Here is a 6,651-nt window from a genome sequence, read left to right on the forward strand (position 1 = left end):
ATGGTTGAGCTTAAGGGTTCAGGTCGTGGTAGTCCAGGGGAACCTTCGACAGCTTAGGGCAGGTCTCCTCTTCCTTTGTGGAAGAAACAGCAGGGGATGTAGCTTCCATTAAACAAGAAGAAAGACAAGACAAGAAAAAAGAAGAAAAACAAGACCAGCCCAGAATTCCCTTAGTGTGCCAATTGATGAGGGAGTCATGTCTCTTTAACCAAGTGGCCCATAAAACAGAAGGACGCTGGGTGGAATCAATGATGATTGAACATAAAATTGAACATAAAATTGAACATAAAAACATAAAAATGTGTCACATTTTTCCAAAATCCATCTTTATGATTCCCTTATTGGAAATCATAAACATGGATTTGGGCAAATGATGGCTGAGCATACCTCTGCCCAGCCATCATTACAGGACCTTGAGTCTAATGAAACTTTGGCTATGTCACAGGGCAATCATCCAAAGCAAAGTAGCAAGGCCACATCTGAAGGACTAAAAACTTTCGGAGTAGTCTAACCGAGGTTTGGACTAAAATCCAATTCAAAAACTGTAATATGACCTTAAACAAACTGTTTACACGGAATCCAGATGTGGATAAAGCATTTCTGCAATGGATTGGGTACAAATTTCCCCGTAGTGACATTAAACACTTGATGTTAGTTATTATTGCTAATGGTGGCACAACTACTACCAAATTCTCTGAGGCATTTACCTTTCAAATAGGGTCAGTTTGGTATGGATATTTTTCCCTTTTTTCTCTCATCATTTGAAAACTGTTCTTTGTTTTTGTTCCAGTTATCCAATAGTAAATTTAGTTTGATGATCTGCAACAGTTAAGTTTGGAAAGAAAGCAAAAACAAAAGAAATGCGTAAGGGGGCTGTTCAGGCTAACACAACTTGTTCCGTAGACTGATAGAACTTGATGCCCCTGTAATTATATCCATTAACCTTGCTTACAGTGATTCAATACTTTGTGTAGTGGAAATTATGGTGCATAATGCAATCACTTCCCCCTGCATATTGGATATCCCTGTAAATGTATTATGGCTTTTTAATGTCTTGTATTTTTTTTAAGCCCACAAAAGATTGAAAATCTGACATTTTTGACCAGCCCCATCTAATTCAGCGTTACAAATATGACAAAAGTCCTATTGGGTTAATTTGATCAAAAATTTAATCTATTTCATCAACCCCAATCAACTGTCAACCACTTTTAAACATCTGCTAGCTGTTGTACTAAAGCTGCAGTGAATTGGTTGTATTGAGGTCTGCTTAACATTCTCCAGGGAAGATGTAATCTAAACCTTCATGTATTTTACAGCTTAAATAAAATTAATTCCGACAAGATTGCACTTGATATGTAGGATGGTGCCCTAATTACATTTTTTTTAAATCAAACTACAGTTTCAGTATTTTATCGTACGATGTGGACAATTTAAAGACCAATACAAAGTAATATCATTGTGTTTGAAAAAAAAACAATGCTTCCATATATTCTCTAGAGTTGCTTACTAAGAGAAATAGATGCCATATACACCCAAACTACTACATGTTGGTGTCAGAGGAGCCATGCTGGAATATCTGAAGAGTAAATATGAGCTTAATGGATTTTCTGAACCATGGATAAAAAAAGGCATATATTATGGGGTTTAAGCAGGAGTTAAAGAAAAACAAGCATAATACAAGTGTGACAGATAATGCACTCACATGGTTATCTTCCCCTGTGAGAGCAACACAATAATATGGGCACATGCACAACAGAAACACTAATAATACAAGGCCAAGAGTTTTTGTTGCCTTGACCTGGGATTTTTTTAGCTCTAACTGGATGTCTCAGTGTGACGACTGCAATGTAAGAATGCATGACTCGAGACTGAGACATGGCTACCATAAACAATCTGATATACAAACCTACAATAATGATGATTGGAATAATAAAAGAAAACCCAAGATCTGCATATCCTGCTATGTAGCTAATGACAAAGGGACACTCGCCCACACAAGAGTTGTACCTCCCTGGCTTTTAGGTTGTCAGAATCAGACTTTGAAAAATCAAATAACAAATCCAGCATAGGAAGAGGCAGATCTTTACTCTGCCTTGTGTAATTTTGGTGGAGTAATGCAGAGGGTAACAAATGGCAACATATCGGTCAACAGATATAAGCACCATGGTTCCTATCGATGCAGAGGTGATAACATAACATAAATAAGCATACACGGTACACATAATATCACAAAATTACCAGCAGCCATCTATGAGCACAATTTGAAAAACCAATAAGAGGCCCACAGAAAAGTCTGAGCTGGCCAGCCAGAGAAGTAGGAGGTTGGTGGGAGTGTGAAGCTGCCTGTGGAAGAACAGAAACATGCTTTATATATATATATATATATATATATATATATATATATATATATATATATATATATATATATATATATAACTTATCATTAATACTGTCACGATTTGTCTACGGATGAACTCAGAACCACACACACAGGACTAATATTGAGAGTCTTTATTGAAGGTTTGATGGATGGAGGTTTGATGAGGCCAGAGGAGCAGGTAGCACAGAAGCGGAGTGAAGGTGATGGCAGGAGCTGACGGCCCGGAGTGAAAGAGAGTCACGACTACCCAGGCATCCGGGAATGCTCGGTACTGCTCGGCTAGCAGGCCCCGTAGCCACAACAGGTTAGCAGTTTGTTGGAGACACCAGGGCACAGAGCTGAGCTTCTCCAGGGCGGCTAGTCAGGTTAGCAGAACTTGGGAGACACCAGGGCACAGAGCTGAGCTTCTCCAGGGCGGCTAGTCAGGTTAACAGAACTTTAAACAAGAAAAACAAACCTTCCGAGGCAAAAACGGGGACTGGCATGGAGAGGTGTGGAATGATGACGGACCGGCAAGGAGTGACAGCAGAGTGAGGCTTAAGTAGGGAGGCTGGCAGGTGAAGTGAGTCTGGCTAATTAGTGGCTGGCAGGTGTGACTAACTGCAGAGGAGGTGAAGTGAAGATGACAGAAAATAACTAATGACAATGAAAACTAACAATAAATAAAGTCAAACCAAACCCACATGAGATGAAAAATAAAAATAACAGAAAAATAAAGTCGAACCAAAACTCAACCATGACAAATTGTAAATGTTGAATCATAGTAAAAATTCTTTCATAATTTCGGGTAGTTACCGAAAGTGTGAGATAGAGATGATGACCAACAAGTTGAGAAATGCAGTGAGGCCAAAGATGAAGGATAGCCCAACGTACATAAGCATAACCTCAAAGTGAGGAAGATTCAGCTTCCTACAAGAAGAGTTAAAGAACTCTGGGAAGCAGAGCTCAGAGTCCTCCATCATATTTGGCAGAACAAGACAGTAAACTGTGGAAACCTCCAGTTTTTTTCATCATCCTGTTACATTATCTCCACCCTCCTCTTCTATCTCCATTTGTCATCAGTTTAATTGACTCCATGCAGATGTTTTGGACTTGACTTCATTGTCTTTTTTTTCTCCTTTTTTTCTATGTTCAGCATCACCAGCTTCTACTCAATGTTATCTGTTTTTTACATACTTTTTTCTCTTAAATTTTTGAATGATGTGCGACATGTCCCAAGCAAATTGTCTTTTTGATCATCTGTTAGATGCTGAAAAGACAATACAGTATGTCAGACAATATGAGATATGTTACATATATGAGCAAAATGTTCCAATTGCCAGTTTCATTCATGACACATGGTAAGATTGAGTAAAATGCAATGTAAATAATATCTTGAAAAAGCCAGTTCATAAAACACCATCCCTACAATGCATATATGTGGACACACTCTATATACCTTATGCACCTTTTCTTCCTGTTGGCACTTCTTTGTTTATTAAGCCGATCTGCGACAAGTGAATTTCTCCACTGTGAGATTAATAAAGCCTATCTTATCTTATACAATAAATAAACATATATATATGTCACAGTACAAGGTCTTGCACCTCTTAAATTTGTTAACTTGGCAAGGACCTCAAGCGTGAAGTTTAATTTAAACTGGGGGCATTCAAAGGAGCTCTCACCAAGCAAGTTTGCCTGTACCGACTTCTATATGATCTATGAGGAATCATAGAGACAACCAAATGGCACAGAAGTGAAAATTGCTGTGGTTTTGTATGCTTATAATGAAGTCGATCAATAATTAAAGTCTGATATGGAGTGAAATTGAACATCTGGACTGCATTGGACTGCAATGGGAATGATGCATCTCTCAGGAACACGTGAACTGTTCTGGTGCCTCACTTATAAAGCTGTGGCACACACAAAAGGTGCCTGAAACTTGCGTACATCACTTTCCAGGTATAAAAGTGTGATCTATAAAACAAAAATGTTGATGAGAAAATCTGGAGTCCTCACAGCAACTTTGACACATGTGTATGCTCATTATGGAGACAAGGGAAATTGGCAACGGAGATGGTAAGTGGTGAATTGTAGCCAGACTGCATGATGATTTCTCTCAGACATTCAATTCCACTCCATATCAGACTTAAATCATAGACCAAGTATTCTAAACTGCAGTGTCATTCATGTCTGCACTGCTGACACATAACTACACGTAAGGACTTTTCAAATAAATAACAAATGTGCTCATAAACCAACTTAAAACGTAAATAAAATGCTGCACAAAATTTAATCTGGGTTTTTTGCCATCTCATTCCTCTCTCGATGATCCCCAGGGTGACATGTACCACAGATTAACAGATTACTGTGACATGGTGTCAGGCAATTACTTTAACCCTCCTAGGTCTAAGGACTTTATTGGGTCAAAGTTCCAGGCTTTTTTTTTAAATTATTTAATTCTTAAAAGTCATCTTAAAAGTTTCAGTCAAGTGGCATACAGTAAGATTGTTATTCACGCTGGTGGTAACGATCATGGACCGCGGAACGCATTTCAAATTGGTCGGGCCCATCAGTCCGGCGCGCATGCGCGAAAAACCCGGATGAAAGTGAACTACCCATTTATTTAACTTTTTTTCTGACGTTCCAGCACACACGCCCCGTATTTATTTCCACTTACAATCATTATATTACAGCTAACACAATATTTACAGAATAAAAATACTTTAAAAAGAAAAGTCAAACTCACCCCTGCTCTAAATATTCCTGAAAAAGTCTGCCATTATGCTGGATGAAGTCCTATCCTCAAAGCATCCACTATGGTCAAAAGATCCCTGTGTGTGTGGGCACACATCAAGCTATTTAGTCTTTTCTGGGTCATTGTTGATCTCAGATAGGTCTTGATACGACGGAGGGACGAGAAACACCTCTCAGCACTTGCAGTGGACACAGCCTTAAAGCTAGCTAAGCTAACGAAGCAAACGAAGTAGCGGACATTTTGTTTACGTCACATGACACAATCAGCCAATAGGGTAGTTCACGCGTGACGTCAGCGCTACGTCCAGGTCCGGCGTGTAGGCACAAACAGTACTGTTCTCGTCTACTACATGACAAAACAGGTGATTTAGAGCGTACTTTTAGTTAGTTTATTATTGGAATCTAAGCAATGCATACGACTTGTTGTGCTCCCGGTTGCACACAGAGGCATTCCAAATCGTTGGATGTACGTTTCTGTCGTTTACCGAAGGAGGAAGGACGAAGAAAGAAATGGATATTTTCAATGAAAAGAGCGCAGGCAGACACTCCCAGTGGACTGGGGGAGCCATCATACTATGACAGAATTTGCAGTCTACACTTCATCTCCGGTAAATACAACTTAATTCTGCTCTAGTCATTGTGCTACTTAAATAGCGGCGGAGGGGAGGTGGTGATCGCTACACGGGCCGCAGAAGCGGCTGCTGCTCCAGACAGCAGCAGCAGCAGCAGCAGCAGCCGCTTCTGCGGCTGTCTGGAGCAGTTTCTCTGTTTGCATCCACCATTGTGTTCGCCTTTTGCCAGCATCGTTACCAAAGACCGCGGAACCGGTCCTTGGTAACGATGCTGGGGAAAACCTGGTCTGATCCAGGGAGACGGCATCCATCCCACTTTGGATGGTGCAGCTCTTCTTTCTAGAAATCTGACCAGATTTATTCATTCTCCTAAATGCTGACAACCCAGGGTCCAGACCAGGAAGCAGAGCTGTAGTTTAACACACCTCTCTGCAGCTTCTGTACTGTAACCCACCCATTACCCTATTGAGACGGTGTCTTTCCCACGGCCAATACCGAATAGATCAAAAACTGATCTAAAAGAAACAAATCATGAAAATCTAATAAAAATCAATATGGCTTACCTTGAAACAAAAAATAAAACAATTAAATGTGGTCTATTAAATACAAGGTCTCTCCCTACAAAGACTTTGTTAGTTAATGTCATGGTTTAAAGGTGTTTTGGCCCACATGCAGACACAGTCGGATACAGAAACAGTGTTAAGATGTTTATAGATTGATAGATTGCCCGAGCAAAATCTGAGCAGGAAGGGATTCAGGAGACTGGTCTTTGAGGCACAAAGTCACACATAGAGTAGGGTGTATTACAGCATCTGAAATGCCAGACAGCATCGAGCTACTGATTAAGAACTAGTCCAAACAAGAGTAGGAAATGGACATTTAAAAAGAAAGTACATTACTTACTGTTAGGATGAAGAGATTGTGATGCATTGCAAAAACCATAATGACTCATGTATTTTTTGA

At 39.8% G+C, this 6,651-nt stretch overlaps 1 pseudogene; it reads right to left on the reverse strand.

Moving 5' to 3' along the window:
- Window positions 1-1,540: 1,540 nt before the first annotated feature.
- LOC105917694 lies at window positions 1,541-3,339 on the reverse strand (annotated as a pseudogene).
- Between the last annotated feature and the right edge of the window lie 3,312 nt (window positions 3,340-6,651).

The sequence above is a fragment of the Fundulus heteroclitus genome, chromosome 7, assembly GCF_011125445.2.
Source record: "Fundulus heteroclitus isolate FHET01 chromosome 7, MU-UCD_Fhet_4.1, whole genome shotgun sequence".
Lineage (NCBI taxonomy): Eukaryota > Metazoa > Chordata > Actinopteri > Cyprinodontiformes > Fundulidae > Fundulus > Fundulus heteroclitus.